At 44.5% G+C, this 13,593-nt stretch overlaps 1 protein-coding gene across 1 annotated transcript in view; it reads left to right on the forward strand.

Annotated features, from left to right (window-relative positions):
- cdk19 (cyclin-dependent kinase 19) overlaps positions 1-13,593 on the forward strand; it is a 347,911-nt gene that overhangs the window by 48,893 nt on the left and 285,425 nt on the right. The window lies entirely within an intron of this gene.

A 13,593-nucleotide genomic window follows, 5' to 3' on the forward strand; every position in this document is an offset into this window, starting at 1 on the left:
GTCTGTACACGGCATGGCTGGGAGCCAAACCTTTTTCGAGTTCCTCTGCAGCTTTAGCCTGGGGCTTTGAGGGTCCCAGTTTCCACAAGGAGGCACAGCTCGGATTTGCCATTCGAGAGGCTGTGCACTAACAGAGAGAGACTTAAACATTTGGCAGTCTCTCACGTTGCTGCTCGCCAGCAGCATTGACTGAAAATCAGAAGCTAGCACACAAAAGCTGAAAGCATGTTCAAACTCTTCACTTAGACGCAGGACATTGACCAGTTGAACGCACAGGAAAGCTGGTATACACTGTTCTTGCATTCAAAGTTATAAAGTCAAGAAGTGAGGGCAACACGGTGGCGCAGTGGATAGCATTGGATACCCAATTAATTTTTTCCAATTAAGGGGCAATTTAGCATGGCCAATCCACCTACCCTGCACATCTTTTTGGGCTGTGGGGGCGAAACCCAGGCAAACATGGGGACAATGTGCTAACTCCACACAGACCATGACCCAGAGCCGGGATCGAACCTGGGACCTCGGCGCCTTGAGGCAGCAGGGCTAACCCACTTCCTGTAGCCAGTCTGAGGGGGTCACCTGACTCTAACATTCACTTATATACTAATGAGGTTCCGAGTGGTCAGTCGATGTATTACAACATAACCATGATATTAGTACAAATATGCAGACAGATTATAGAAAAATGTAGGAGCAATAGGGTGGTTGTGATGGGAGATTTTAACTTCCCCAACATTGAATGGGACTTGTGTAGTGTTGGAGGTGTAGATGGAACAGCGTTTGTAAGGAGCATCCAGGAGAGTTTTTTTAGAGCAGTATGTAAATAGTCCAACTCGGGAAGGGGCCATACTGGACCTGGTATTGGGGAATGATCCCGGCCAGGTGGTTGAAGTTTCAGTCGGTGATTACTTTGGGAATAGCGATCACAATTCCTTAAGTTTTAGAATACTCATGGATAAAGACGAGAGTGGTCCGAAAGGAAGAGTTCTAAATTGGGGAAAGGCAGAGTATAACAAAATTCGGCAGGAGCTAGTGAATGTGGATTGGGAGCAGCTGTTTAAGGGTAAATCCACATTTGAAATGTGGGAGTCTTTTAAGGAAAGGTTGATTAGAGTGCAGGACAGACATGTTCCTGTGAAAATGAAAGATAGAAATGGCAGACTAGGGAACCATGGATGACGGGTGGAATTGTGAGACTAGCTAAAATGAAAAAGGAAGATCGAGGCAACTCAAAACTGATGAAGCTTTGGAGGAATATCGGGAAAGTAGGACGAATCTCAAACGCGCAATAAAGAGGGCTAAAAGGGGTCATGAAATATCTTTGGCTAACAGGGTTAAGGAAAATCCCAAACCCTTTTATTCGAAAGGATTGGCCCACTGAAAGACAAAAGACGGAATTTATGCGTGGAGTCAAGAGGAAATGGGTAAGATTCTTAATGAGTACTTTGCATCGGTATTCACCAAGGAGAGGGACATGACGGATGTTGAGGCTAGGGATGAACGTTTAAATACTCTAGGTCAAGTCGTCATACGGAAGGGGGAAGTTTTGGGTATTCTAAAAAACATTAAGGTGGACAAGTCCCCAGGACCGGATGGGATCTATCCCAGGTTACTGAGGGAAGCGAGGGTCGAAATAGCTGGGGCCTTAACAGATATCTTTGCAGCATCCTTGAGCACGGGTGAGGTCCCGGAGGACTGGAAAATTGCTAATGTTGTCCCTTTGTTAAAGCAGGGTAGCAGGGATAATCCTGGGAATTATAGACCTGTGAGCTTGACGTCAGTGGTAGGCAAACTGTTGGAGAAGATACTGAGGGATAGGATCTATTCACATCTGGAAGAAAATAGACTTATCAGTGATAGGCAGCATGGTTTTGTGCAGGGAAGGTCATGTCTTACAAACCTAATAGAATTCTTTGAGGAAGTGACAAAGTTAATTGATGAGGGAAGGGCTGTAGATGTCATATACATGGACTTCAGTAAGGCGTTTGATAAAGTTTCCCATGGCAGGTTGATGGAAAAAGTGAAGTTGTATGGGGTTTAGGGTGTACTAGCTAGATGGATAAAGAACTGGCTGGGCAACAGGAGACAGAGAGTAGTGGTGGAAGGGAGTGTCTCAAAATGGAGAAGGGTGACTAGTGGTGCTCGGACCACTGTTGTTTGTGATATACATAAATGATCTGGAGGAAGGTATAGGTGGTCTGATTAGCAAGTTTGCAGATGATACTAAGATTGGTGGAGTTGCAGATAGCGAGGAGGACTGTCAGAGAATACAACAAAATATAGATAGATTGGAGAGTTGGGCAGAGAAATGGCAGATGGAGTTCAATCCAGGCAAATGCGAGGTGATGCATTTTGGAAGATCAAATTCAAGACCGGACTATATGGTCAATGGAAGAGTCCTGGGGAAAATTGATGTACAGAGAGATCTGGGAGTTCAGGTCCATTGTACCCTGAAGGTGCCAACGCAGGCTGATAGAGTGGTCAAGAAGGCATACAGCATGCTTGCCTTCATTGGACGGGGTATTGTGTACAAGAGTCAGCAGGTCATGTTACAGTTGTATCGGACTTTGGTTAGGCCACATTTGGAATACTGCGTGCAGTTCTGGTCGCCACATTACCAGAAGGATGTGGATGCTTTAGAGAGGGTGCAGAGGAGGTTCACCAGGATGTTGCCTGGTATGGAGGGTGCTAGCTATGAAGAAAGGTTGAGTAGATTAGGATTGTTTTAGTTGGAAAGACGGAGGTTGAGGGGGACCTGATTGAGGTCTACAAAATTATGAGAGGTATGAACAGGGTGGATAGCAACAAGCTTTTTCCGAGATTGGGGGTGTCAATTACAAGGGGTCACGATTTCAAGGTGAGAGGGGGAAAGTTTAAGGGAGATTTGCGTGGAAAGTTTTTTACACAGAGGATGGTGGGTGCCTGGAATGCTTTGCCAGCGGAGGTGGTTGAGGCGGGCACGATAGCATCATTTAAGATGCATCTAGACAGATATATGAATGGGCGGGGAACAGAGGGAAGTAGACCTTGGAAAATAGGAGACGGGTTTAGATAAGGATCTGGATCGGCGCAGGCTGGGAGAGCCGAAGGGCCTGTTCCTGTGCTGTAATTTTCTTTGTTCTTTGTTCTTCTTTGATATCACTACACCTGTATCTGCATGGGTTTCCTCCGGGTGCTCCAGTTTCTTCCCACAGTCCAAAGGTGTGCAGGTTAGGTGGATTGGCCATTAGTGTCCAAAGATAAAGGTTAGGTGGGTTGCGGGGATAGGGCGGGGCTGTGAGCCAGGATGGGGTGCTTCTTCGGATCGGTGCAGACTCGATGGGCTGAATGGCCTCCTGCACTGTAGGGATTTTATGATAGGATAACTATACATGGTTTAGGGTTCCTCACCCCCTCGTATTTGGCGAGGTTTACGGGTAGTCTGATTATTCCCAACCCCGTAGGTTTTGTGCAGGTTCTGACGTTCCTCCCTGCCGAAGTCAGAATAATCCTCCGATGACTGTGGAGAAGGATGGAGCCACACTCGCTTTGTATCTGGCTGTGTGTTGTGCATCCGCGGTGCCGGATTGGCTGGCGTGTATCAGGAAGGCAAACCCTGCTTCTGACTGGAATGTCATGGCGGATGCTCTGCCTGAGGCTGCTGTACAGTTGCTTCCCTTTTTAAAAATAAATTTAGAGTATCCAATTCATTTTTTTCCAATTAAGGGCCAATTGAGCATGGCCAATCCACCTAACCTGCACATCTTTTGGGTTATGGGGTGAAACCCACGCAGAAAAGGGGAGAACATGCAAACTTCACACAGACAGTGACCCAGGGCTGCGACTCAAACCCGGGTCCTCAGCACCGTAGGTAGCAGTGCTAACCACTATGCCAAGTGCCACCCATGTACTGTTGATTCCATGTCGGAGATCACAGACGCTTGCGTTTCCATATCCGAATCTTTGTCGACGACTTCTGTCATTTCGGCGTCTTGATCCCTTTGGGGTTCTGTCCTGGTCTGTTCAGGCCTCAGATTCGGCTTGACTAGAACTTTTCGTTCACGAGTAACCTGATGAAGAATCGGTTACACGGACTGAACATGATCTCAGTGCTTTTGCATTATTCGACCCTGGGCTTGCGCTTGATAGGAAACTGGCTCTGTCCTGCGGATGATAGTCCCGGAGATCCACTGGGTGCCATCTGCAAAGTTTTAGAGATACTGCGTCACCTGGTACAAAGATCCTGGGTGGTCGATGTCGAACGAGGCAATGCCCTTGCAGGTTCTGGTTGTGGCGCACCTTCCCGCCTGTATCAAGAAAAACATACTGAGGCGGATCCAAAGTCTCCGGCCCATCAGCATTTCAGCCAGGGTGTGTGGTGCAGCCCAGTAGCAAAACAAAGAAACCGTGTGTCCATCGACCCTGAAGGCTGTTTATGCAACCCATGTTTGAACGTCTGGACTGCTCTTTCTGCCATTCCATTCAAAGCCGGGTGGTACGGGGCAGTACGGATTTGCTGCACCCCGTTAACCTTCAGAAAACCCACTCGTAAAGGGCGTGCCTTGTCCGTAACTAGCACTTTGGGAATGCCATGAGTACTGAAGGATAAACGCACTTTCCTCAATGGTTGCTTTGGAGCTGGTCACTGCCATATTGTGGACCCCCAGCCATTTGGAATTGGCATCAATCAGGAGGAAGAACATCATGCCTGGAAGTGGGCCAGCAAAGCCGATGTGCAACCGTGTCCACAGCCGCCCTGGCCATTCCCAAAGGTGGAGGGGTGAGGCCATCAGGAGCTTCTGGTACTCTTGACCGACGTTACTTTATTGGACCATTCATTCAATATCTACATCCAGGCTCGGCCACCAAATGTAGCTGTGTACTAACATTTTAATTTTCGATAACCCCAGGTGTCCTTTATGGAAGTCTTTCAAGATCAGCCCTTGGCCCTTTCCCGGGATGACGACCTGTCGTCCATCGGAGGACACCATCCTCCACTCTAAACACAGAAATCTTTGATGAGAAAGCCCGCAGTTCACGTGGAAGCTATCGATGCTGACCGCCATACAACACAAGATGTACGTGAACCTTTGAAAGAACTGGGTCCGTTTGGGTCCAATCACAGATCCTCGATGCAATGATCAGTACCAAATTCATTAAGTTAAGAGTGGGGGGGGGGGGGGGGGGGGGGGGGCGCGCGGAGATGGCGGGCTAGTCGGCAAGGGTAGTCGGCTCAATGCATTGGCTTCTGTAATCTGGGTGCCTGGCTGATGTTCAAACGAGTGCTCGTAGGTATTCTTTTCCAGTTTATCTTTATCTCCAGTCTATCTATTTTTCAATTAGAAATACCTATCTATCTTCCATTTTTTTCTGTCCTGTTTTTAATATAGTGATTGGGGTTTTTCATTATTGCCTGCTGCATCCTCATTGATAAGCTCCCTACCTATTCTACTGCGATTTGTTACTTATAGAATGTGATATCTATTTGTGGCAAGTTAAATTAAGTTTTATAAGGACAGCAAGTAAATGGAATCATAGAATTTACAGTGCAGAAGGAGGCCATTCGGCCCATCGAGCCTGCACCGACACTTGGAAAGAGCATCCTACCTTAGCCCACAACTCCACCCTATCTCCGTAACCCAGTAATCCACCATCCTTTTTGGATACTACGGGCAATTTAGGGTGGCCAATTCACCTAAGCTGCACATCTTTGCACTTTGTGAGGAAACCAGAGCACCCAGAGGAAACCCACACAGACACGGGGAGAACATGCAGACACCGCACAGACAGTGACCCAAGCAGGGAAATGATCCCGGGACCTTGGAGCTATGAAGCAACTGTGCTAACCTATGTGCTATCATGCCGCTCTATGGGCAATATTAGTCTGTAGGGATGGAGACTAACAGTAGATGTTTTGGGTGTTACAAGCACGGGCTGGCTGATTACGCTCTGTACTCTACCTATTACAAATAATAGAAGAAACAGGCTGTTTGATTCAATTAGCCAATCGCGAGAATGCACAACCTTGCATCGCACCAGCACTAAATTCCACATTTAATGTTGATCAATCGTGTGGGTGTCAGAATCCGATTTGTGGAAAATAGCATTTGCATAGCCACAATGTGAAATGGCTTCCTTAACCTTTTGAGGTAATTTACCTTTCAAGGGTAATTCGAGATAGGGCACGTTTCAGATCCAAAAGTGGCAGCTAATGTTCTATGTCCTTTAGCCCATTTGCGATTTACAAATTTGTTTATTTTTGTGAGGGCCACGAAGAATCCAGCACGAGTTTGTCAAACAGAAAGTAACTCTATTTACAACAATATGCACACGCAGCAGCAGTTCACCACTGCTTCCTAATCTAACCAGCACAACACTGGCCAGCTCTATTTATACAACTGCAACAACTAATGATTGGCCCACCCCTCATTGGGAGAGCTCATATTCCCTAAAATAAATCACTGTAGTGTATAATATGTGTATTGTGGTAAACGGCGACTGTATTACATGGAAAGTGGTAAACCACTGCCCGATGGCTCTGCCTCCCCTCAGGCTCGGTATAATGGAATGAAATGAAATGAAAAATGAAATGAAAATCGCTTATTGTCACGAGTAGGCTTCAATTAAGTTACTGTGAAAAGCCCCTAGTCGCCACATTCCAGCACCTGTCCAGGGAGGCTGATACGGGAATCGAACCGTGCTGCTGGCTTGCTTGGTCTGCTTTAAAAGCCAGCGATTTAGCCCAATGAGCTAAATCAGCCCCGTATAGAGGTGGCTGGTCTCCGCCTCTGACCCAGTTCGGGATTCAGAGGCCAGGAGGCTTTTCTGTTTAGTTTATTAAAGCCTCAGTTACGCTCACTACCCGTTTTGTGTTCATTGATGGCACATCAATGGGATAACCAATTGTCCCCAGCCTATAGGATTTAGGCAGGTTGTGACATCTTTGGTGGGGTTCTAGTGATGTTCAAAATGTAAAACATTTGATGTATATTTTCTAAGTGTCTCTGGCTTCTCCCTCCTCCCATTCCTACCCTCACCACACATTTTGTATTTTGTGATATCACCAGAGACTGGGGATTGTGATAGGTAACTCACACTTGTCCAGATACAGGATTGGATTGCATTGGATTTGTTTATTGTCACGTGTACCGAGGTACAGTGAAAAGTATTTTTCTGCGAGCAGCTCAACAGATCGTTAAGTACATGAAAAGAAAAGGAAATAAAAGAAAATACATAATAGGACAACACAAGATATACAATGTAACTACATAAGCACCGGCATCGGATGAAGCATACAGGGGTGTAGTGTTAATTAGGTCAGTCCATAAGAGGATTGTTTAGGAGTCTGGTAACAGCGGGGAAGAAGCTGTTCGTGCAAATTCTCAGACTTTTGTAATTCCTGCCTGTAATGAACTCCAATTGGCTTTATTGGTTGGCCAATTGGAGTATGAGCTCCCTCAATGATAGCTCATTGAGGGAGCCCATATAAGCACCTGTATAGGCTTTGTGAGCCAGTCTTAAATTGACTGGACTGCTAGCAGTACTGTTTGTAGCTGCTCCTGTAATATCGTTGTTGTAAATAAATATTGATGTGGTGACGGACTCCTGCCTCCCGTGGATTACTACACTGCCCAATGGAAAAAGTTGGAAGCGTGAATAAGCCAGGTGGGAGGAGCCTTTGATTATGCTGCCTGCTTTCCCCAGGCAGCAGGAGGTGTAGACTGATTCAGTGGATGAGAGTCAGGTTCATGAAGGTGAATTTATTTACAGCTCTTCAGACACTCATAAAAACACAGAAAAATAAATACCTAGCTCTTCCTTGAGCCAAACTTTACACGTAGCGCTGCACATAACCAGTCCCTCCGCTCACCAAGGCAGCCACCTATCATTCATCCAGTAGGTCACTTCTTAGCAGGACTCAGTACTCTGCTTATCTAGCGTGAGCAGGCTGCACACCTGATCCACATTGCAATGATTCCGTATCAGTCTGCCATGTGACTCCTGGTGGCCATCTTGGTAGCGAAAACTCTTGTCCAGAAACTGGAGGAAGCACTGTCCTTCCAGCACACAGCCCTTAGTGTCACCACAATTTAAAATTAAAATAAAAAAACATTTTTAAAATTGGCAATAGAAGCTGACTTTATTGATCATCAGAAGCAGAAACATTTTTAAAATTTCCTTTGCTACTTTTGGGATGCCAAGACCAATTTTCATGTGTCCACGCTTACCAAATTCTTCACTTTCTGTGCATACCAGAGAGTGAACCTCGCTTGAGCTTTCATACTTCATACTGTGCTTATAAAGAAATAAAAGAAAAAGTCAATTTAGCACATTTCATGACCTCAAGACCATAGTTCTTTACAGCAGATGCAATACTTTTGATGTTTGTTCATGTTATAATTTAGGAAGCAGTCAATCTGAACACAGAATCTGATTTTAATAGTGTTGACTGAAGAATAAATATTGGCCAGGACACGAGGGAGAACTCTCCCGCTCGCCTTTTAAATTTAAAAAAATAATCTTTATAGTCACAAGTAGGCTTACATTCACACTGCAATGAAGTTACTGTGAAAAGCCCCTAGTCGCCACATTCCGGCGCCTGTAAATTGTTCCATAGAATGATTTAGTCTGCCTGAGAGGGTAACCGGGTGGTCCATAGTTCAACATTGTGAAAGTTTCACACCCTCAGTGTGGCATTAGCGAATCAGCCTATATTTTATGCGTGAATCCCGACAGTGGTTTTGATTCAAAGCGCATCACTTGATACTATCTGGAATGTATACAAGGGCTGATTATTTGCATTGCTTTTCCTTTACTGACTCCCCAGAGGCACATGCAGAGACCAATTATAGATCTTATTTCCCACTGGCAAGCTCTTTTGTATGGAGCGAGGGGTGTAACTAGTTCACTGTAGCTTCAAGCATTTTCTGATAAATAAGGACAAAGTTGATCCTTTATTATTGGAGCTCTTAGTGAGAATCTTTTTAATTTTGCTTGTGTCTTTTGTAACAGTTCAGTTCACAATGGGTGATTTGTTTTCTGCCCTATTAGAACACTTTTTCAGCATATACAGAGTGATGGTACCTGGAACAGAGCCATGGTGTTTTTGTTTCACAGCATTAGTCTTGTATTTTAATCACAGGGCAATGTGGAAATAGTCTACAAGCTATAACTTATCATTAGCAGATTCCTAGCTGAAATATTTTTAAAGCTGAGTGCAGTAATTCACTAACTGGGGGAGCTGTTCAAGCTTCCAGCTGAAGTCGATGTTCCTGGCCTTTGGTAATGTCTCAGGATTTGACTTCCCACCCCCAATAATTAGTTGTTTCTGACTCAAAATGGAATGATATTATTGCCCTGTTATCGAATTTTGATTTATGGTCTAATTACTTTTGTCTGAGAAATTTGAATCCAGTCTGTTTATAAAACAGCCTACAGATTGATTTTTTTCCTCTTCTCGCAGTAACATCTGGTTTGACCAGTTTATTGACATGTAATATTATCTCAAGTGATTCAGTCCTATTTATGCTGGTTAGTCATATGGTATCTTGCAGTACAATCTCTGCTTGTTGTAGCTCAGTCAGTTGTTAATGTAGTGAAAACTATTGTATAGAGTAAGGCTGAGCCTTATTTATGCATTCTCTGAAGGCCTATACACATTAGCTTTGGCGGGGGGGGGGGGGGGGGGGGGGGGGGGGGCTCCAAAACCAAGTGGTATCCTTTAAACTATGAAACATACTGGAGGCTCTCTAGCCTATTTTTGTTCCTTAGATAGGTGTTGGCTATAATTATGCTTTTTTGCCTTATTGTATATTCAACTATTACATAAAATGCGGCGACATTACTAAATGGCTGCCACATCTCTGGAACCTGAGGATCATATCCAGCCCAGAATGATGCAATGAAAGTTTATCCCTTCTTCTGGCTGTTACAAGTTCTCATCAAAGTAATTTAGGCATTGTCAGTCTGCAGCACAAATCTGAAAATATAAAGTTATTTGACATAGTAAATGGGGGCTGAGCCACATGTTTGGGGAAGAGAAGATTACAATGGTACTCTGAATCTTGTCAGACCATACTTAACCTGAATTTTTCTGCTGAATCGCACAAACGTGCAAAATAAGTAAAGTGCAACTGTTTCATTCTTCATTTTGATCAAGATGATGATTTGCCGTGAATTGCCAGTACCAGCAATTTATATTGGAGCTAGTGCTACTTTAAAAACTTATGAATGCAAAATATGCTGGAGAGTCATTCAGCGTCTAATGTTTCATCACATAGGCAATGCCATCTCTATTTCAGTGTCCGGTAATGCTGGTAGAATGTTCAATTGATTTGGCAAATATCCTAAAGGCTTGCTCAATGCTATTCATAAATACAACGACAATTACACGAAGAAAATATAATATTAGCAGGGCTTGCATGCATGTTAATCGTGATGTGGAGATGCCGGCGTTGGACTGTGGTGAGCACAGTAACAAGTCTCACAACACCAGGTTAAAGTCCAACAGGTTTGTTTCGAATCACTAGGTTTCGGAGCACAGCTCCTTCCTCAGGTGACCTGGTGTTGTCAGACTTCTTAATGTATACTCATCAAAATGTAAAATTTAAATTTAATTTAAATGTCAATGAATGCAGATTCAAAACTAAAATGTGACCAAAGTGAATACATACATTTGTTATCCTTCATTGAGGCAAGGAAATCGGATTCATTTGATCTGAAAAAAGTTTATATTTGTGCATGTTCACAGTGCATTATCATTGGTGCATTAGCTGTTAGCTGTATTTCATGCTGTGTTGTTAAACAACATGAGTGGGAACTTCCTTTGGATTCACCCAATCTGCCGTAACTCCATTGGAAGATCGGGGAGACCGTGGAGAAATAACAATAATAGATGTTGTCTTTGATGATGTATGCCTTTTTTGGAGTTCTGCCAAAATTAACATAGGAGATGCAAGTCTTGGCAGTGCTTTATGCATGCTTTTGTGGGAGGAAAAGGTCAAAACTGTTAACAATCAGCTGGACTACATCATGGTTCTCCCGTGTCTGCGAGCGTCAAAGAAAGTAGCTAAGAAGAGTTTGAAATGGTCTGGTCATCAGTTGTGACGAGAGAGGGGAAATGTGGTGAGTCAAGTGATATAGATAGGACTGTCAGGAAGAAGGAGAAGAGGAAGACCAAAGACCAGATGAAAAAAAAATAGTGAAGAGAGACTGACTGCAGCGGAATTGGAAGGAGAATGGGTTACTGACAGGAAGAGATGAAGATGGTGGTCAATCAGCATTGTGATAGCCCCAAGTAAAATGTGAGAAGCCGAATGAAGAAGCAGCAATGGTTAAAAAGTGCAAATATAGAGCATTTTCTACACCCATTCCAATACATTTTACTCTTCCGCTTCTTCAGTAACATCGGAATATATCACATTCTGATCCCTGTAGTGTTTTTACACCTGCCTATATTTACAGAAATGAATAACTCTTGCGTGCCATGCTTGCTGTATACAGTGTTTGTGTATTTTGGGAGCTTAACATTTTTCCATCAACAATGTTTGTCCTTTCGTGTATGTGACGGTACTAAGTGACCTTTCTTTGTCACATATCTTGGTTAGACAGGTGTGAATGATTGAACGTCTTGTAGTTGGTAAATCTACCCTTTTTTGCCAATTGCCCAGCTTTATGGCATATTTTATTAGCATTTTCTATAAGAAAGGTGAATACCAGTTTGTGAGTAAATTATGGAATATTTTAACAATATTAAAAATTATGAGGCAAAACATAGGAGCAGGAGGAGGCTATTCGGCCCTTCAATTCTCTCCGCCATTCAATATGATCATGGCTGATCATACAACTCAGTAACCTGTTCCCGCTTTCTCCCCGTATCCTTTGCTCTACTTCGCCCAAGAGCTACATATAACTCCTTCTTGAAAACATCCAATGGTTTGGCCTCAACTGTCTCCTGTGGTAACAAATTCCACAGGCTCACCACTCTCTGGGTGAAGAGATTTCTCCTCACCTCTGCCTAAAAGATGAACCCCAAATCCTTGGATTATGAGCCCTTGCTCTGGACGCCTCCACCATCCGGAAAATCCTTAGAATTTTATAGGTTTTGATGTGATTCCCCGCTCATTCTTTTGAACTCCAGCGAATATATTCCCAACTGACTCAATCTCTCCTGATACGTTAATCTTGCCATCCCATGAATCAGTCTGGTAAATCTTCTCTGCACTCAATAGAATCCGTACAGTGCGGAAGGAGGCCATTCAGCCCATCAAGTCTGCACCCAGCCCTCTGAAAGAGTACTCAACCTAGGCCCACTCCCCTACCCTAACTTGGTTCATCCACCTAACCTGCACGTGTTTGGACTGCCTGTATAACGAGAACATCCTTCCTCAGATAAGGAGACCAAAACTGTACACAATATTCCAGGTCATGTATAATTGCAGCAAGATATCCCTACTCCTGTGCTAGAATCCTCTTACTATGAAGGCCAACATGTCATTTGCCTTCTTTACTTGCTGCTGCACTTGCACACTTATCTTCAGTGACTACTGTATGTGGATACCCAGGTCTTGTTGCACATTCACCTCTATTAGGATCCCAGACCAGACCCCAACCGTGGCCAGGATAGTGGATTGTAACCCCAATATTTTATTTTATTTTATAAGACTGTGCGGAAAGAATAGAGTGATTGCATGAATAAATAGGGATTTGGTATTTTAAAACAAAACTTCATTGTTAACATAATGCTAAATTCTTTAACATCACACCAAAAATAGCTCATAATTGTTCTTAATTACTACCTCTATTCCCAATTAAACAATGAGAAAGGAAAAACATACAGCTCTCAATCCACCCTACAACCCAATGGCATAGAGTAATACTTGCTTTCCAGAACAGATTTGGCTCCTGTTTGAACCGCTGCAGACTATGGCTGGATGTCTTCAAAAAGCTGTTCCAACTGGCTTATTTCAGCTTCTTACTTGTCCAGAGACATGTCTGCACTGCTTTAAATACAATTAATCTTTTTTTAACTATCCTGCTGTGAGGACAAAAGACTGTGGCTGGGATTCTCCGAGCCCGCGCTGGCTCGGAGAATCGGTGTTGACGGCAAGACGGCTCTCAACACCGGGACGCAATTCTCTGGCGACTGGAAAATCGCCACCAGCCGCACGTGATTGATGCGGCACCGGTCGGGGGACGTTGAAAGAGGCCCCCCGCGGCGATTCTCCGCAGGTCGACCAGCCGAGTTCCCGCCGGCATGGTTCTAACATGGTTCCACCCGGCGGGAGCTCGGACCTGCTGCCACGGTGGCCGTCCTGGTGGCGGGGGGGGGGGGGCAGGAGGCCCATTGACGCTGGCATGAAACACTCCGGCGTTTACGCCGACGTCAACACGTAGCTGCCGTATTGCAGAATCCCGGCCAGTACTTGTGCTTTAAAGGCTAGCCAGATCCGAACTCAGCTCAAAATCTTTCTCAAAATGTCTGAGTGACACTAACTCCCCAAGCTGTAAACAAATTAACTCCCCAGCCTGAAAACACATTGGGGTTGGATGCTCCAGTCACCGACGCTGAAATTGCGTTCGACGACCGACGAGAGAATCCAAGTTTCCGACGAT

This window comes from Scyliorhinus canicula, chromosome 6 (genome assembly GCF_902713615.1).
Source record: "Scyliorhinus canicula chromosome 6, sScyCan1.1, whole genome shotgun sequence".
NCBI classification, from domain to species: domain Eukaryota; kingdom Metazoa; phylum Chordata; class Chondrichthyes; order Carcharhiniformes; family Scyliorhinidae; genus Scyliorhinus; species Scyliorhinus canicula.